General features: G+C 45.1%; 2 protein-coding genes across 2 annotated transcripts in view; one reads left to right on the plus strand and one right to left on the minus strand.

Annotated features, from left to right (window-relative positions):
• LOC126162788 (uncharacterized) overlaps positions 1–19,968 on the plus strand; it is a 640,449-nt gene that overhangs the window by 98,907 nt on the left and 521,574 nt on the right. The gene's annotated exons all lie outside the window — the stretch shown is intronic.
• Positions 1–19,968, minus strand: part of LOC126162787 (polypeptide N-acetylgalactosaminyltransferase 1-like) — a 353,756-nt gene that overhangs the window by 96,204 nt on the left and 237,584 nt on the right. The gene's annotated exons all lie outside the window — the stretch shown is intronic.

Consider the following 19,968-nt stretch of genomic DNA (forward strand, 5'->3'; position numbering starts at 1 on the left):
AGATATAAGAACCGTTTCAGACAACATCAACTTTGTCTTTATACAGTGTATTTCACAATTCGTGTTACACTTCTAGCGGTTGTAGAAGGGACTCAGTAGATTAAGTTTAACATACGAATTTGTGTCCGGGACGTCACCCATTGATGCTACAAAGCGTCTAAGCTATAGGCGCCGTCGTTTCTAAATGTATGGATATACCGGGTGATCAAAAAGTCAGTATAAATTTGAAAACTGAATAAATCACGTAATAATGTAGATAGAGAGGTACAAATTGACACACGTGCTTGGATTGACATTGGGTTTTATTAGAACCAAAAAATACAAAAGCTCAAAAAATGTCCGACAGATGGCGTTTCATCTGATCAGAATAGCAACAATTAGCATAACAAAGTAAGACTAAGCAAAGATGATGTTCTTTACAGGAAATGCTCAATATGTCCATCATCATTCCTCAACAATAACTGTAGTCGAGGAATAATGTAGTTAGTGAACAGCACTGTAAAACATGTCCGGAGTTATGGTGAGGCATTGGTGTCGGATTTTGTCTTCCAGCATCCCTAGAGATGTCGGTCGATCACGATACACTTGCGACTTCAGGTAACCCCAAAGCCAATAATCGCACTGACTGACGTCTGGGGACCTGGGAGGCCAAGCATGACGAAAGTGGCGGCTGAGCACACGATCACCACCAAACGACGCGCGCAAGAGATCTTTCACGCGTCTAGCAATACGGGATGGAGCGCCATCCTGCATAAACATCGTACGTTCCAACAGGTGTTTATCAGCCGGGCTGGGGATGATGCGATTCTGTAACATATCGGCGTAACTCTCACTCGTCACGGCGGCAGTTACAAAACCAGAATCACGCATTTCCTCGAAGAAAAAAGGCCCGATAACGGTAGATGTGGTAAATCCAACCCACATGGGCCGTGGCGGGGCTCTCGGGCGCAAGACGCTATCGATTACTCCTCTGGCTGAGGTTGCGATCGCGAGCGCCTCCTGTCGGAGCGGGTCCTAACGGGGGAGTGAGTGCGAGTACGGGAGTTGTTGTGCAGGGCCGAGAAGGGAGCGTTGACCAAGGCGGCAGTCAGCATCGCTTTCCGGGGGACAGAGTTGCGGCAGTCCAGCGAGCAGACACCAGCTCCGGGAGCAGTGCTCCGGTTTGTGGACGTGACGTGGGTCGTATTTTGGCGCAGTATAGTTTGCCTGGTACGCATCTGCTGCTCCCTTTATGCCCACGTGTGTTGTTCTGTGCGTATGTGCATTGAAAAGGTTATGCTCCGGCTGTAACAGTGGCTTGTGCTTTACGTTCATGCACCCTGACTCATTTGTTTTGCTGCAGGCAGCTGTAATTTCAGAGATTTTTTTTTCGTCGCGAATGTCTTAGCCCGGTGGTGCCTAGTATCCGAGAACAAGACAGCTAACGTGTGACATGTTGTTTGGGGTTTTGGAGTCCTGTTTGGGCAACCTAGTTATCACGCACACAAATGTATTGCTGCCGAGTGAGGTCAGTCCTAATCTTGTGGAACTCAGCTTTCAGTGACTGGCTCGTCTGCAAATTAATTAATTTAACCTTTGTGGTGTGTTGTTTTTTTTTTGCTTTCAATGGTGAATTTCTTGTCATTCATTTGTGTATGTTTCGCCGTTAATGATAACTGTGAGTAAGATAGCAAGGTCTTGAAGGGCTTGCGTATCGTGACTGTATTTTTGGCAACCGTTTAATTCGATTTCTTGTTTATCGGTCTGGTGAAAACTTACGCCAAGTTTACTAATTTCCGCCTGTGGTCCGGAAGTTGGTTTGAAGGTAAATCCGTTGGTAAATCTTTACTGGACCTAACTGTTAACTGATCTTGCGTTGAACTAATGCCATTATTAAATCGTTTCTTGTGTGCTATAAATTGTATTACCATAGACAAGGAGACAGGGCACATCCTGTGGTCGAGGGGTAGGCACGGTTGCTGCTTTGCGCGTGGCGTCTTGTCGCTCGCTATCATTTCCAGCGTTAGTACGGGCGGCGTGAGATTTGTTTGCTCGCGGTTGTATGGCCGCTAGTCAGCTGTGCCTGCTTCCGCTTCAGGGTGTACCTTGTTTCGTAAGGCGTACGCCGACTTTCAGTCACTGTTATTCCTGTGTTGCTGTCGGCCGTTTACCGAAACGTTTGTTTTAGCACGGTGGCCACTGGGCCGTGACGATGTCGGTTAATGATCAGCGTTGGGCCGGGCGTCCGCTCTGAGTGGCTTCGGTCGCTTGGACTTGGCAGTTACCTTCTGGTTAAACAGATCAAGCTTGTTTAGTTGCTGTAAATTCCTAAGTAGTTTGTGAGAAAAGTTGTAACTCAGTTTTTCATGATTTTACACAAGTCAAGCATTTTGGTAAGGAATTTTCCTATCTATGTTTTATTTAAATGAGAATTCTTTATTGGGGTTATTCACCTGTTGAAGCTTAACATAAAATTTGTAACTTAGCTTTCATGATTTCACTTAATTTAAGCATTCTTGTAAAGCAGTCCTTTATCTACGTTTTATTGATTGGTAATTCTTTATTGGGGTTATTCACTGGTTGAAGGTTAACATATGTTTGTAACCAAGTTTATGTCCTTGCTTAATTGAGATTTGTTAAGAGCCTTTATTGCTGGAAGATCATTAAACCTTGGGTGCTTGTAGTTGTGAATACTGTTGTCTGTCTGTGTTGTGGGCTACCCTTCCACTTCCACAGCCAAGCTGTTCTATCTACCAGTACACCACACAGTGAATTTCTCGTCGTGCAATGGAGTTTCCACGACAGTTCTAGCATTTTAGGTAGCCCAAATTCTGCAGTTGTGGGCGTTGACAGACCCTCGGAGCGTGAAATGAGCTTCGTCGGTCCACAACACGTTACTCAGCCAACCGTCATCTTCCGCCCTCTTTTGAAACGCCCACACTGCAAATGCCCTCCGCTTCACTAAATCGCCAGATAACAGTTCATGATGCTGATGGATTTTGTACAGATAGCATCGGAGGGTACGCCTCAGTGCCAACCAAACAGTAGTGTACGGAATGCCGGTACGACGTGCGACTGCACGAGCGCTGACTTCCCCGTGCATAGACGAACCCGCTACAGTCTCCGTTTCTTCCTGACCTGTCTCAGCAGCATTACGCCTTGTGCTCGGTCGGCCACTACGGGGTCTATCGCCTAAACAACCTGTGGCTTCGAACTTCGAAATCATTCTCGCCACAGCTGCATTTGTCAACGGACCTTTACCCGTTCGAATCCTCTTCCTATGGTGATAGGATCATAACGCTGAACTCGCACATTCCCCATTCTGATAATACAGGTTAACTAAAAGCGCCTTTTCAGGTAACGTCAACATGCTGCGACTGCTGGCGCATCTGATTCTCCCTCTCATTACAGCTCCTTTTATACACGATTGTCATGCGCAGTCACTGACGTTTTGCTGTCCAGCGCCATCTGTCGGACATTATGTGAACTTTGTTTTTTTTTTGTTCTACTAAAACCCCATGTCATTCCAAGCACGTGTGTAAATTTTTACCTCTCTATCTACATTATTCCGTGGTTTATTAAGTTTTCAAAATTATACTGACTTTTTGATCACCCGGTATATACAGGGAGATTCCCTGATGATGTTGATATTACTGCAAGGTGTAAAACTTTGCTTCCGCCGTTTTTTCTCCAACATTTGAAGCTTTAATAAAACAGATTGGTTACACATGTATCATTCAAAGTATTTTCCATCGATGGCCACTACTTTCTCTCATCTTTCAGGCAGTGTTCGAATCCTGCGTCGAAAAAATGGTTCATCTTTTGAAGCGATACACGAATCCATCCAATTTGTGACTTCTTCATGAGATCGGAAGTGTTGGTCAGCCAGGCCATGCGCTATTGATCTAAACAGGTCAGAGGAAGCAAAATCTGGAGAATACAGCGGATGGGGTAGGACTTCCCATTTTAACGTTTCCAAGTACGTTTTGACCTCTTTTGCAACGTGGGGTCGAGAGTTTCGTGCTGCAAAATCACTTTATCGTGCCTCTCGCTTTATTGTGGCCGTTTGTCTTTTAATGCTCTGCTGAAACGCTTTAATTGCGTTCGTTGACGAGCACCTGTGATTGTTTCACTAGGTTTTAATACCTCGTAGTACACGACACCGAGCTGGTCCCACCAAATGCAGAGCATGATCTTGGAGCCGTGAATATTCGGTTTGGCCGTCGACGTGGGAGCATGGCCGGGATATCCCCATGATTTTTTGCGTTTACGGTTATCGTAATGAACCCATTTTTATTCCTCGGCACACAATGCAATGCAGAAATCCCTTCCGTTTTTGCCTCTGAAGCAACTGTTCACAAACACACAAACGCCGTTCAACGTCTCATGGTTTCAGCTCACACCGGACCCAGGCTCCTTCCTTCTGAATCATACCCATGGCCTTGAGACGTTTTGAAATCCCTTTTCGTGTCACTCCCACTAATCGTGCCAATTCTTCTTGAGTTTGACGCGAATCTTCACTCAGCAATGTCTCCAATTCTCCAACTTCAAAAACATTCTCTCCTCCACCACTATGCCGGTCAAAGACGTTAAAATCACCGTTCGTAAAGCGTTGAAACCACACACGACACGTTCTTTCACTAACAGCGTCCTAACCATGCGTACTTGAGAGCATTCGATCAGACTCAGCCAGTTTTTTCTTCATATTGAAACAAAACAGTAACACCTCCCACAAATGACGAGAATTAGGCCCGTAAACTGACATTTTCAGTCAAGAACAACTTTATGATACACTCACAAATTGACTAACGTCTGAATGAGGTTATGTTGAACGAGGTCTAAGCTAACTGCCCGACATCTACAATCTGTTTCTTTCGACCGCTACTTACCGTTGTCGCCATCCATCGGCAAACGGCGGAAGCAAAGTTGTACACCTTGTAACTTTCTACGATGATGAAGAAGGATGCATGTATCAATTTGAGGTATGGGTCCCGGTTCGAAAACTAATATAAACGTAAATCTTTCTGATACCTCTGCAGTGGAATAGATGTACTGGTACTGTTGTTGCTAAGACTGTACGGCTGGCAACTTTCATAGGTTGCAGTAGGGACCAAAACAAGGAACATTTGTCCAGTAAACATGGGCTTTAAAAAGTATACCTGAGGGGCTATGAGCACTTTTCCATCTTCGCTACTGTGAAATACATCTCTTCCATTCAACAAGTCCTCACAGGTCTTAAAGTACGCATGTTAGAGCTCATGTTCACTATAGATTTTTTGTTCTTTTAGTCCGTACTACCACCTCTGAAACTTGCCTACCATACAATTAGTAACAACAGGGAATCTTACCTCAAATTGATACATTTATCCTTCGCCATCATCCTAGAAAGTTTGTATCATCATCACGGAATCATCTGCATACATATACATTTACAGGCGCCTCTAACTTCGACGCTCTGTAGTGTCGTTGGATGATGCTTCCACACATGGGTTGCTATTTAAAACTTGATCTAAGTCCCCTCTACAACGTCTAGAAGTGTGAAACATGAATTGCGAAACACCTGTATATTCACTATGTTAGAAACACATTTTCGATCTGTTTTTGTTAGACCAGTTGAACTGATATTCTTCTTCTTCTTCTTCTTCTTCTTCTTTGGGGACTCCCGACACTCCTAAAACTCTTAGTTCTTGTTAGATAATAATGCAATTTAAATCATTTCCCCTTTATTTTGGTAGTACAGTACGAAAGGCTGCGTTCCTTTCCTAATAACGTTTATTTCGTTCAGTTCTTGGTCTGTAAATTAATTGGAATTAGCGTGTTCGGTGATGTAACGACCGCGTAACGTAAGCGCTCATTTCAGTATCTATGCTTCGAACCTGCAGCCTATGTAATTACCGAAGTATGATTGCGATCATCATCATTGCTCAAAACTGTGCTGTAAGAATAATATGTGGCGCTCGCTCACCCACGATCATCCTGTAGACATTTTTTGCATGAGTTGTGTGTTTGGATTAATACTTCACAGCACACCTATTAGCTCATGAAGTTTGTTGTAAATAATCCAGTACACTTAAAAAGCAACAATGATGTACACAATTACAATAGCAGACGGAAAAAATGACATTCATTATATACCAGAAGGAAAAATGACATTCATTACCCCACACTGAGGTTGCCTTCAGCATGAAAAGGGATGCACAATGCTGCAACTGAAATTTTTGACCACTTAGCCAGCGATATAAAATATCTGACAGGCAGTAAAGTAAAATTTTAAAACAAACGGAAGAAGTTTCTTCTCGACAACTTCCCCTGTTCCGTAGAAGAATATTTGTTATTCTTATGTATAAAAGGCGGTAGTTAGGAATTACTAACTCACGTCTGTATATTAAAACAAATCACTTTACAAAAATTCAGCTTGTAGCCATAATTTACAAATTAATTTACATTGTGAATGTAAAATGACTCGTTCCACATTATTGCGATTTATGGTGCAAAATGATCCATGCAACATGGACCTAACTAACTACGATGCAAAACTGACATATCGCATTAATAATTAACTATGACACGGCTTTTTGTCACCACGCTTTTTTCTTTCCAATGACAACTGCTCGACCAGAAGCTAACCCCGTTTTACGCCATAAGAAACGACTCAGAACGCCTATACTGCCATGGCAATTTTACGATTGCATGTTTTATTTTCTTGTTGGCAGTTTGATGTATCTTTCTCTGGAATACATTTTACTACCACGAATAAACCTAAAATAATTATCCGTACTGGAGGAGAGAGGAAATAGTACGAAGTGATCGTGGTACTCCGACCTGTCGTGAAGAGACGCCGACCGGTGCTAACAGTTAAGCACCTGCAAACAATGCTTCGATGCTGATCCAGTGACGTTCGAGTTCACGCGAACAGCGGGTACATAAATGATCAGAGTTACAATGATCTACGACAGTTACGACACATGCTAGCATGCATAGGTTTTATTACCACGCGAAATAAGGGACACGGAATGTGAAAAACAACTACACTACTTGCCATTAAAATTCCTACACTACGAAGATGACGTGCTACAGACGCGAACCTTAACCGACAGGAAGAAGATGCTGTGGTATGCAAATGATTAGCTTTTCAGAGCATTCACACAAGGCTGGCGCCGGTGGCGACACCTACAACGTGCTGACAGGAGAAAAGTTTCCAACCGATTTCTCATACACAAACAGCAGTTGACCGGCGTTGCCTGGTGAAACGTTTTTGTGATGCCTCGTGTAAGGAGGAGAAATGTGTACCATCACGTTTCCGACTTTGATAAAGGTCGGATTCTACCCTATCACTATTGCGGTTTATCGTATCGCGACATTGTTGCTCGCGTTGGTCGAGATCCAATGACTGTTAGCAGAATATGGAATCGGTGGGTTCAGGAGAGTAATACGGAACGCCGTGCTGGATCCCAACGGCCTCTTATCACTAGCAGTCTAGACGACAGGCATCTTATCCGCATGGCTGTAACGGATCGTGCAGCCACATCTCGATCCCTGAGTCAACAGATGGGGACGTTTGCAAGACAACAACCATCTGTAGGAACAGTTCGACGACGTTTGCAGCAACATGGACTATCAGCTCGGAGACCATGGCTGCGGTTACCCTCGACGCTGCATCACAGACAGGAGCGCCTGCGATGATGTACTCTACGACGAACCTGGATGCACGAATGGCAAAACGTCATTTTTTCTGTTTATAGCATCATGATGGTCGCATCCGTGTTTGGCGACATCGCGGCGAACGCACATTGGAAGCGTGTATTCGTCATCGCCATACTGGCGTATCACCCGGCGTGATGGTATGGGGTGCCATTGGTTACACTTCTAGGTCACCTCTTGTTCGCACTGACGGCACTTTGAACAGTGGACGTTACATTTCAGATGTGTTACGACCCGTGGCTCTACCCTTCATTCAATCCCTGCGAAACCCTACATTTTTGAAGGACAATGCACGACCGCATGTTGCAGGTCCTGTACGGGCCTTGCTGCATACAGAAAATGTTCGACTGCTGCCCTGGCCAGCACATTCTCCAGATCTATCACCAATTGAAAACGTCTGATCAATGGTGAGCGAGCAACTGGCTCATCACAATATGCCAGTCACTACTCTTGATGAACTGTGGTATTGTGTTGAAGCTGCATGGGTAGCTGTACCTGTACACGCCATCCAAGCTCTGTTTGATGCAATACCCAGGCGTATGAAGGCCGTTATTACGGCCAGAAGTGGTTGTTCTGGGTACTGATTTCTCAGGATCTATGTACCCAAATTGCGTGAAAATGTAATCACATGTCAGTTCTAGTATAATATATTTGTCCAATGAATACCTGTTTATCATCTGCATTTCTTCCTGGTGTACTAATTTTAATGGCCAGTAGTGTAGTAGAGATGGGATTATGATCGAACTCGAAGGTTTATGCTACAGAAAGGCGAAAATAGTGAATTTGTGCAATAACATTTATGAGAAAGGCGAAAGGCGGAATCAATTGACAAAAACAGGGATGGTGTCAATACGGAAGAAAACAAATGTAACCAAATGCACAAAATACAAGACAATAAGTTTGGTATCTCATTCGGCAAAAATTTACTAAGATTAATGAATAGACTATTGCAATCAAAAGATGAGAGAGAACTGGGTGCAGGACTCTTCGGCTTCAGAAGGGGCAAAAATAAAACAGATGCACTTATAGTTTTACGAATAATCGGGTAATGATACTTAGATAAAGGTAGGGAAGTTCGTGCATTTTTTGTTGAATTGGGAAAAGCCTTTGATAGAGTTCTGCGGAATAAAATTTTAGATGGTCTAAAGAAAAGCGGAATGAACTGGAAGGAAAAGAGGTTAATAAGCAATTTATACGAGGATTGCCAAGAAAGTAATGGTTCAAATGGCTCTGAGCAGTATGGGACTTAACATCTGAGGTCATAAGTCCCCTAGACTTAGAACTACTTAAACATAGTAACCTAAGGACATCACACACATCCATGCCCGTGGCAGGATTCGAACCTGCGACCGTAGCGGTCGCGCGGTTCCAGACAGGAGCGCCTAGAACTGCTCGGCAACAACGGCCGGCAACAACTCTACACCTGGCTAGAACGGAAAGAAGGATATCAGCAGGTAACAGAGCCATTTTGGCCAAGTAGTAGATTTAATTTCAATCGAAATTCTAATGATATATACACTACTGTTTATAAAAAGTGAAACGCTCAGACGCAGTGATCTGCATCACGCCACGATAAGAGGAAGTATAGAACAGTATAACTATAATAAGTGATTTAAATGGCAGAGAGGTGGTGTGCACGTAGGCCCAACAGTGCCCTGTTTGGTGTTGTAACTTCGCGAGTCAATAGGCAACAGCATTTATTGCACAACTTTGCAGTACGGCTCGTAGCTTTGGAGCCCCTAGCGGTGACAGAAACAGCCGCTTGTATCTTAGCGTGACACATTCGCATCTGTCGCTAGTCTAGCCGTGGGAAGGGGTACCTAAGTCAATTCGAGCGACAGAATATTCAAGCCCCTAAGAATTTAAATAAACTATATTAAATATTATTCAATTTAGTTAAAAGTCAAGATGCTGCCCTTTGTTATTAAAAAGAAGATTGTGTAAAAATCTCAGCTTTCTAGCTGTCGTACATTCAGAGTTACAGAAAATTATCTAAAACACCCCAAACCGACACTTTAAGATTAAAGTCAGTTAGGATTCATAACAGTTTGTATTTTAGCATCATTTGGAATCATTACTGAAGTTCACAAAATGTTAGGTCAATTTGTTTGAATTTTCATAATTAAAAACGTTAACTATTTTTCATTTTCATAACATAAAATTCAGAAAAGATCAGTATTTATTTAATGATTTTTTGTGTGATTAAATGAGAATGAGTGAGTGTATGTGAGACATACGAAAAAATTCAATATTATCTCATGTTAAACATTACGTAACGATGTCATGGGAAAGTGTTAAGCAAGCAAGTTGCAATGAGAAAAGTCATTTCCCACCATGCTGATGACATATGTCCAAGGGTACTTGCTTTTGTAAGAAGGCAGCCAGAATGGCCGTTTACAGAGTAATAGTTTTCTAAAAGTTATTTCGCGGTTAGTTTTCGTTTGGTTTTGTAAAACATTGCATGATGAAGTGACGGAAATGCATCTGTGAATAATGATTGGCGTAGGACAGTTTTAGCACGAAAATGATCTCTAAGGATTGCTTTAATTGACTGGTCATTTTGATCAACCTATCAGAGTTAAGCATTTCCCGCGCATTGCAGTTAGTTATAGGCTATGAGAGGAGCAGCATTGAGGTCAGTCGTTGGCTTACCATCGGACGTTCAGGTCATGTTGAACGTGTCTGTCTACATTATGACTAAAAAGAAGAAGTTATTGGTTTCTCGCGTCCGGATTGTATTGCCGTGAAAACAGTTGCATTTACGGACAGATTGTGAAAATTTGAGCTTGGGGAAGTAATTTGTTAGAGAGATAAACGCGTGTGAACTTTTGGCTTTTGTAAAATTCCGCGTGGCATGTTTCATATTTGTCTATGGAATATTTGGCGAGTAATTTCTTTATTATAAATCCACTGAAAAACGACCAAAGGTGAAACTCGTATATTGTAGCAGAGTAATGACTGTAAATCGCGTAATAATTCTACATCTACATCCACCTGACGGTGTGTGGCGGAGGGCACTTTGAGTACCTCTATCGGTTCTCTCTTCTATTCCAGTCTCGTAATGTTCGTGGAAAGAAAGATTGTCGGTATGCCTCTGTGTGGGCTCTAATCTCTCTGATTTTATCCTCATGGTCTCTTCGCGAGATATACGTAGGAGGGACAATGTACTGCTTGACTCCTCGGTGAAGGTATGTTCTCGAAACTTCAACAAAAGCCCATACCGAGCTACTAAGCGTCTCTCCTGCAGCGTCTTCCACTGGAGTTTATCTATCATCTCCGTAACGCTTTCGCGATTACTACATGATCCTGTAACGAAGCGCGCTGCTCTCCGTTGGATCTTCTCCATCTCTTCTATCAACCCTACCTGGTACGGATCCCACACTGGTGAGCAATATTCAAGCAGTGGGCAAACAAGTGTACTGTAACCTAATTCCTTTGTTTTCAGATTGCATTTCCTTAGGATTCTTCCAGTGAATCTGTCTGGCATCTGCTTTACCGACGATCAACTTTATATGATCATTCCATTTTAAATCACTCCTAATGCCTACTCCCAGATAGTTTACGAAATTAACTGCCTCCAGTTGCTGACCTGCTATATTGTAGCTAAATGATAAAGGATCTTTCTTTATCGGGTCGGACTTGAGTACATTCCTGGGCGCCTTGTGTGTGTACTGGGTTGTATGAACTGTGAGCTGAGGACAGTGATATTATTCGTTAATTAAATACGGGCTGATGGCAAGTGTTTAATTTTGAACCTAAAGTAATAAAAGGACACGTTCCAGAATTTTGCCATTTTTCAAAAGAGATGAAGCAATCGCCCTCCACCCGAAATTTTTTATAAGATATTACAGGATAGGTTGCTACCGGAGTTTACGCGGACTTTGCAATCGTAAGTATTGACTGTGTTTTTCTTCAACGCTGCTTTTAACATCGTATGGACAGTATCTACGTATGCAGAGTAGCGGGCTGGTGATTAGACATCGTACTGAGGTAGGTGGTACTTTCGCAGTGAACAGAACGACGAAAGACAGTGATCAAACATTTACGCCACGTTTAGAACCCAGCGCGTCGCAATGTGACCGGACAGGTCAGTGTTATGCAGTGCTCAGTTGGTGTGGAGCCGTCATACGAAGTGGACACACATAACCAAGTGCCTCTATGCCTCGCCGATATCACAGGGTGGAATACTGGCATGTGAGTGCACCCTAACGGGGCAGAATGAATGACACGCACAGGGCACAATGCTTCAACATTGAGGCATATGTAGAACCAGTAAGGAGAAGAGGGCTGTACACAGCAGCCACACGGTTCTACACGACGCAATGTAACCACAGTACGAGATTACAGCCATCTTGTCCAGTTGGCCGTAACTGAAAGAATAGCTTCGTCCACAGTATTGGTGCGACGTTGGAAGACGGCAACGGGTGTGGACATGTCTGCGTCGACGGTTCGACGCTTTCTTCTGAGGGCTGGACTGGTAGCAGGCGTTGGTCTCCACTGACCAGAACCCACCAACGCCACAGACTGAAATGGATACGAGAACCTCACTGATGTGCTGAGTGACAAAATGCAGTGCTTTCGGACTAGACTCGCTTCAACTTATCCTGCAGTGATGGCCGCGCACACTTTCGTTGCCGCAGTGCTGAATGCAATCGGGCAGACTGTATTCTGCGGTGGCATAGCGGACAAATGCCAAGTGTGATGTTTTGGGGCGCCATTACCTATACACACTATCTCGACCCCCCTACGTCTTGAGCGATTTTTGAACAACTAACGCTACGTTCGAACAAACTTCGGGCTTGAAACTGGTAGTCGTTTAATTCATTACATTTCGATTGGGCACCTGCCAGTCATCTTCAGGTGAGCCATCGCAGACTGACCAAATCTCGCCCGTTATAGCGCGCTGAGAGTATTCCACGCATGCGTCAGAATTCAAGTTGACAGACAGATCACACTTCCCCGCGGCAGCGCCCTCGCTGGTGGAACCGCGGAACTCAGCCCTCCTCTGTGTTACCGCTGGCCGCGGACTTTGGCGCACTCTATCGTCTTCGATTGGAACAATTCGTCAAGATGATGGGATTCCACGCACTGTCTAACTTTATTTATTTATTTATTTACACGTCAAGTTCCGTAGGACCAAATTGAGGAGCAAATCTCCAAAGTCATGGAACGTGTCAGTACATGAAATTATAAAAGTAATAACAGATGACAGATAAAAATGAATGTTTATGAACCAGAAAAAGTCAGTCCATAAGTTTAAGTAAAACGCAATCAACAATGGAATAAGAATCAGCTTAATTTTTCAAGGAACTCCTCGACATTTGATAGCAAATCGTGTGATATAAAATGATCAATTAACCTTATATACACAGCCTTTTAAATAACTTTTGCAAACACTGATGGCATAGAAATAGGACTAAAATTATCTACATTATCCCCTTCTCCCTTTTTTATGCAGCGGCCTTACCACTGAGTACCATAATTGCTCAGGAAACTGACCATTCCTAAAGGAAAAATTACAAATATGGCTAAATAGAGGGCTAACATGTGCAGCACAGTACTTTAATATTCTGCTACACACTCCATCATAACCATGAGAGTCCTTAGTCTTCAGTGATTTAATTATTGACTCAATCTCCCTCTTGTCTGTATCACAGAGGAGAATTTCAGACATCAATCTCGGAAAGGCATTTTCCAAGAACGTTACATGATTCCCCGTAGAAAATAAATTTTTATTTAATTCACCAGCAATACTCAGAAAATGATTGTAAAATACTGTACATATATCTGATTTATCGGTAACAGAAATATTTTTACTGCGAACTGACTTTATATCGTCGACCTTGTGCTGCTGACCAGACACTTCTTCACAAATGACCATATGGTTTTAATTTTATCCCGTGAATTAGCTATTCCGAGAGCCGCTGTTACGGTTCATAGCACAGACCACACGCACGGTGAAAGAACGCTTCTCTGAGCTTCAACGTTGCACTTGCCTTTTTACAACCAAGCAAGTCTGCTACTGACGAACACTGATTTCCACTGGATATTCTATGGAATATGTCAGAACTGTGATTCTAATCACAGCGATATCTTTTTGGGACTACATCATTAAAGAATCCATGGAAGTACGCCAGGTGGAATATCTGATGACCCTTGATAGCGGATATCAGTTGCGCAGTGCTTGTAACCCCATCATCTCCACGACTGGTTCTACTCGAAGACGCCAGAGTACGCCAACGGCCGCGGCGAGCGGTAACATAGGAACACTGGCAGCGCCCTATAAAGTGTGGAACGGTGCGAGTCTTCGTCAGTCTTCGATGGCTCACTTTAAGATGGCTGGCAGGCGCCCAGTCGAAATATCGTGCACTGAAGTAAACGACGACCGGCAACAAGCCCGAAATTTTTTTCAGTTTACAATTCACCGTGAAAATTTTAAAATTCGCGGCTGTTGCTACACCAGGCAGGTTTTACAGGTCGAGACACTGATCCTCCTGCAGGACGTTTCACATATGTGATCAAAAGTATCCGAACATCTGGCTGAATATGACTTACAAGCTCGTAGCGCCATCCATCGGTAATGCTGGAATTCAATATGGTGTTGGCCACCCTTGGCCTTGATGACAGCTTCCACTCTCGCAGGATACGTTCAGTCAGGTGCTGGAACGTTTCTTGGGGAGTGTTGCACTGAGGAGAGGTATCGATATCGGTCGGTGAGGCCTGGTACGAAGTCGGCTTTCCAAAACATGCCAGACGTGTTCTATAGGATTCAGGTCAGGACTCTGTGCAGGCCAGTCCATTACAGGGATGTTATTGTCGAGTAAGCACTCCGCCACAGGCCGTGGATTATGAACAGGTGCTCGATCGTGTTGAAAGATTCAGTCACCATCCCCGAATTGCTCTTCAAGAGCGGGAAGCAAGAAAGTGTTTCAATGTTGGCATGTGCTGTGATAGTGTCACGCAAAAAAAGAAAACGAGGGGTACAAGCCCCCTCCATGAAAAACACGAGCACACCGTAACATCACAGCCTCAGAATATTACTGTTGGCACTACACACACTGGCAGATGACTTTCACCGAGCATTCGCCATACCCACACCCTGACATCGGATCGCCACATTGTGTACCATGAGTCATCACTCCACACAACGTTTTCCCATTGTTCAATCGTTCAATATTTACGCTGCTTATACCAAGCGAGGCGTCGTTTGGCATTTAGCGGCGTGATGTGTCGCTTATGAGCAACTCGCCAGGTTAGCCGAACGCGCTAACCCGCTGCTCCATGGACTCGGGCAGGCGGGCCGGTCCCGGATCGGCGGATTAACGACGAGGGTCGGTGTGGGGCGGCCAGCCTGGATGTGGTTTTTGGGCGGTTTTTCACATCCCCCTAGGTGAATACCGGGCTGGTCCCCACGTACCGCCTCAGTTACACGGCTCGCAGACATCTGAACACTTTCGCACTATTCCATGGATTACACTAGTCGCAGACAGTTGGGGTACACTAATTCCTTCCCGGGGGGTACGGGGTGGCGGCAGGAAGGGCATCCGGCCACCCCTTAACTAACATTGCCACATCCGTTTATCCATGCCGACCCAGCGTATCCGCAGGAAAAACGGCATCAGCAAAAGAAAAGAAAGAAAAGAATGTGTCGCTTATGAGCAGCCGCTCGATAATGAAATCCAAGTTTTCTCACCTCCCACCTGTCATAGTGCTTGCAGTGGATCCTGATGCAGTTTGGAATTCCTGTGTGATGGTCTGGATAGATGTCTGCCTATTACACATTCCAACCCTCTTCACTGTCGGCGGTCTCTGTCACTCAACAGACAAGGTCCGCCTGTGCGCTTTTGTGCTGTACGTGTCCCTTCACGTTTCCACTTCACTATCACATCGGAAACAGTGCACCAAGGAATGATTAGGAGTGTGGAAATCTCGCATACAGACGTACGACACAAATGACACCCAACCACCTGACCACGCTCGATGTCCGTGAGTTCCACAAAGCGCCCCATTCTGCTCTGTCACGATGTCTAATCATTACTGAGGTCGCTGATATGGAGTACCTGGCAGTAGGTGGCAGCACAACCACCTAATATGAAAAACGTATGTTTTTGGGGATGTTCGGATACTTTTGAGCGCATAGTGTACTTCAGCAGGACAAAGCCCGATAGCATGCGGTGAGGCACGTGCAAGCCTTCTTTGAAGAACGACAGATACTACCGCTTCCCTGGCCTGCCCGTTCATCTGACATGTCGCCCATCGAACATGTCTGGGGTATGGTCTGTTCGCTCAGATCCTCCTGCAACTGAAGATGATGCATTGTGAACTCGCGTACAAACCGCGTTGCAGAGTATTCCCCAGAAGTGTATTAGGCGCTCTTTGATTCCATGCCATGACGTTCAACAGCTCCGACTACTACACGTGGTTGGGCTACTTCGTACTGAATTTCCAGTCACAGTGCATGTAGATCTCTGTAAATATTATCATTTGTGTAGTGTCACGTCCCTAACTGGTAGAATAAATGTCATTGTGATCACATCTCTCGGTCTTCCCCAAACAGTAGTGCGTCGTTATTATACCTCTGCTGTGGTCACTCCGTGTATCTCACTTCCGGGCAAGTAGAAGTATTTCATTTTATTATATTTCACTTCTTTTTCAAATGAGGGTTACATTACGAACCGGAAAAGAATAGAAAGTGTGCTTTGGACGGATAAAATAGACATGAGGTTGTGTTGCAAGACATATAATGGTAACAATTAAGAAGGGAAAAAATTAGGTAGGATCTTGGATGAAAAAGGAACAACACAATAATGGATGCACTATAAGCGGGGAGAGACTTGGAAGAGGACCAGAGGTGGGAGAACATATTTGTTAGTTGACAAAATCTAGGTAAATGCATTATACACTGAAGATCCAAAGAGACTGGCAAACCTGCCTAATATCGTGTAAGGCCCCCGCGAGCACGCAGAAGTACCACAACACGTTGTGACATGAACTCGATTGATGTCTGAAGTCCTGGAGGGAACTGACGCCACGATTCCTGCAGGGCTGTCCATAAATGCGTAAGAGTTTGAGGCGATGGACATCTCTACTGAACATCACGTTGCAAGGCTCCCAGATATGCTCAATAATGTTAATTTCTGGGAAGTTTGCTGGCCAGCGGAAGTTTTTGAACTCAGAAGAGTGTTCCTCGAGCCACTCTGTAGCAATTCTGGACGTGTGGGGTGCCGCATTATCCTTCTGGAAATGTCCGAGTCCAACGGAATGCACAATGGACATGAATGGATGCAGGAGATCAGAAAGGATGCTTACTTATGTGTCACCTGTCAGAGTCGTATCTAGACATATCAGGGGCCCCACATCACTCCAACTGCACACGCCTTACACCATTACAATACCTCCACCAGCTTGAACAGTCCCCTGCTGACATGCAGGGTGCATGGATTCATGAGGTTTCTCCGTACCCGCACACGTCAATGCGCTCGACGGGTAAACATCTATTAGGCGAATATAGTGGTGTGGACATGTTGGGAATGTGCAAGGGATATGTCCCTGCAGGCGCACTATCCTCTGTGCCCTCGGTGGCTCAGATGGATAGAGCGTCTGCCATGTAAGCAGGAGATGCCGGGTTCGAGTCCCAAACGGGGCACACATTTTCAACATGTCCCCAATTATGTATAACAACGCCTGTTTGCAGTTAGGGTGTCAATTTAACTATCATTTCATTCTAGAAAAGCTGCGCGGTCATCAATGGTATCTGTACTTTGGGGAACAGATACTACGTATATACAGTTAAAAACATGTTTCCAGTCATCAACAGTCTGACGTCGGTGTTGGCGGACCCAGGCGAGGCGTAAAGTTTTGTGTCGTGCAGTTGTTAAGGATACACGAGTGGGGCTCCGGCTCCGAAAGCCCGTATCTGTCAATCCTTCCGGTGTCCGGGCCTGGTGAGGTTTCCTGCGTTGAGTCAAATTAAGCCACAGGCTCCACTCCTGGTGGTGCCCTTCCGTCAGTTCCTTTAAGTTTCAGCTTTGCAACCATACTTTCCCCGGAACCCAAAAGCTTTGGTATCCCGGAGGCTGCCCGCCGAGTCATCGGAGGAACTGCGGCGGATCGCTGGCTGGCATCGTTTATGGTTAGAACTAGGACGGTATCTGATCGCCTTCGAACCTCTAACTTTCGTTCTTGATTAATGAAAACATACTTGGCAAATGCTTTCGCTTCTGTTCGTCTTGCGACGAACCAAGATTTTCACCTCTAACGTCGCCATACGAATGCCCCCGCCTGTCGTTATTAATCATTACCTCGGGTTTCGAAGACCAACAAAATAGAACCGAGGTCCTATTCCATTATTTCATGCACACAGTATTCAGGCGGGCTTGCCTGCTTTAAGCACTCTAATTTGTTCAAAGTAAACGTGCCGGCCCCCACACAGTAAAGAGCACCCTGGTAGGATTTCAACGGGATCCGCTTCGGGACACACGAGCAAGCACGAGGCGGTCGCACGCCTTCGGTTCGCCCCACCGGCAGGACGTCTCACGATACATGCCAGTTGAACACCGACGGGCGGTGAACCAACAGCGTGGGACACAAATCCAACTACGAGCTTCTTAACCGCAACAACTTTAATATACGCTATTGGAGCTGGAATTACCGCGGCTGCTGGCACCAGACTTGCCCTCCAATAGATATTCGTTCGATGGTCCAGCAGTGAAATCTGCAGCAATTTGCAGAAGGGTTGCACTTCCGTCACGCTGAACAATTCTCTCAGCTCGTGGTTGGTCCAGTTCTTGCAGGATCTTTTTCCGGCCGCGGCGATGTCGGAGGTTTGATGTTTTACCGAGTTCCTGAGATTCACGGTACGGTCGTACGGGAAAGTCCCCAATTCATCGCTACCTCAGAGATGCTGCCCATCGCTCGTGCGCCGATTATAACATCACGTCCAGACTCATGTAAATCTTGATAACCTGTCATTGTAGCAGCAGTAACCGATCCAACAACTGCGACAGACACTTGTCTTGCCGACCGCAGTGCCCTGCTCTGCCTGTTTACACATCTCTGTATCTCAGTACGCATGCCTATACCAGTTTCTTTGGCGTTTCAGTGTGAGTATCCGGCGGAGAATTGTGGCGCCAGTACAACCTCCACGGAAAATTAGGTACATTACTGGCCATTAAAATTGCTACACCAAGAAGAAATGCAAATGATACACGGGTATTCATTGGACAAATATATTGTACAAGAAGTGAAATGTGATTACATTTTCACGCTCTTTGGGTGCATAGATCTTGAGAAATCAGTACCCAGAACAACCACTTCTGGCCGTAATAATGGCCTAGATATGCCTAGGCATTGAGTCAAACAGAACTTGGATGGTGTGTACAGGTATAGCTGCCCATGCAGCTTCAACGCGATACCACAGTACATCAAGAGTAGTGACTGGCGTATTGTGACGAGCCGGTTGCTCGGCCACCATTGACCAGACGTTTTCAGTTGGTGGGAGATCTGGAGAATGTGCTGACCAGGGCAGCAGTCGAACATTTTCTGTATCCAGAAAGGTGCGTACAGGACCTGCAACATGCGGTCGTGCACTATCCTGCTGAAATATAGGGTTTCGCAGGGATCGAATAAAGGGTAGAGCCACGGGTCGTAACACATCTGAAATGTAACGTCCACTGTTCAAAGTGCCGTCAATGCGAACAAGAGATGACAGAGACGTGTAACCAATGGCACCCCATACAAACATGCCGGGTGATAGCCAGAATGGCGATGACGACTACACGCAACCAATGTGCGTTCACCGCGATATCGCCAAACACGGATGCGACTATCATTATGCTGTAAACAGAACCTGTATTCACCCGAAAAAATGTCGTTTTGCCATTCGTGCACCCAGGTTCGTCCTTGAGTACACCATCGCAGTCGCTCCTGTCTGTGATGCAGCGTCAAGGGTAACCGCAGCCACGGTCTCCGTGCTGACGGTCCCTGCCGCTGCTAACGTCGTCGAACAGTTCGTGCAGATGGTTGTTGTCTTGCGAACGTCCCCATCTGTTGACTCAGGGATCGAGACGAGCTGCACGATCCGTTACAGCCATGCGAATCAGATGCCTGTCATCTCGACTGCTAGTGATACGAGGCCGTTGGGATCCAGCACGGCGTTCCGTATTACCCTTCTGAACCCACCGATTCCATATTCTGATAACAGTCATTGGATGTCGACCAACGCGAGCAACAATGTCGCGATACAATAAACCGCAATCGCGATAGGCTACAGTCCTCCTTACACGAGGC

The sequence above is a fragment of the Schistocerca cancellata genome, chromosome 2, assembly GCF_023864275.1.
Source record: "Schistocerca cancellata isolate TAMUIC-IGC-003103 chromosome 2, iqSchCanc2.1, whole genome shotgun sequence".
In the NCBI taxonomy this organism is placed as follows: Eukaryota; Metazoa; Arthropoda; class Insecta; order Orthoptera; family Acrididae; genus Schistocerca; species Schistocerca cancellata.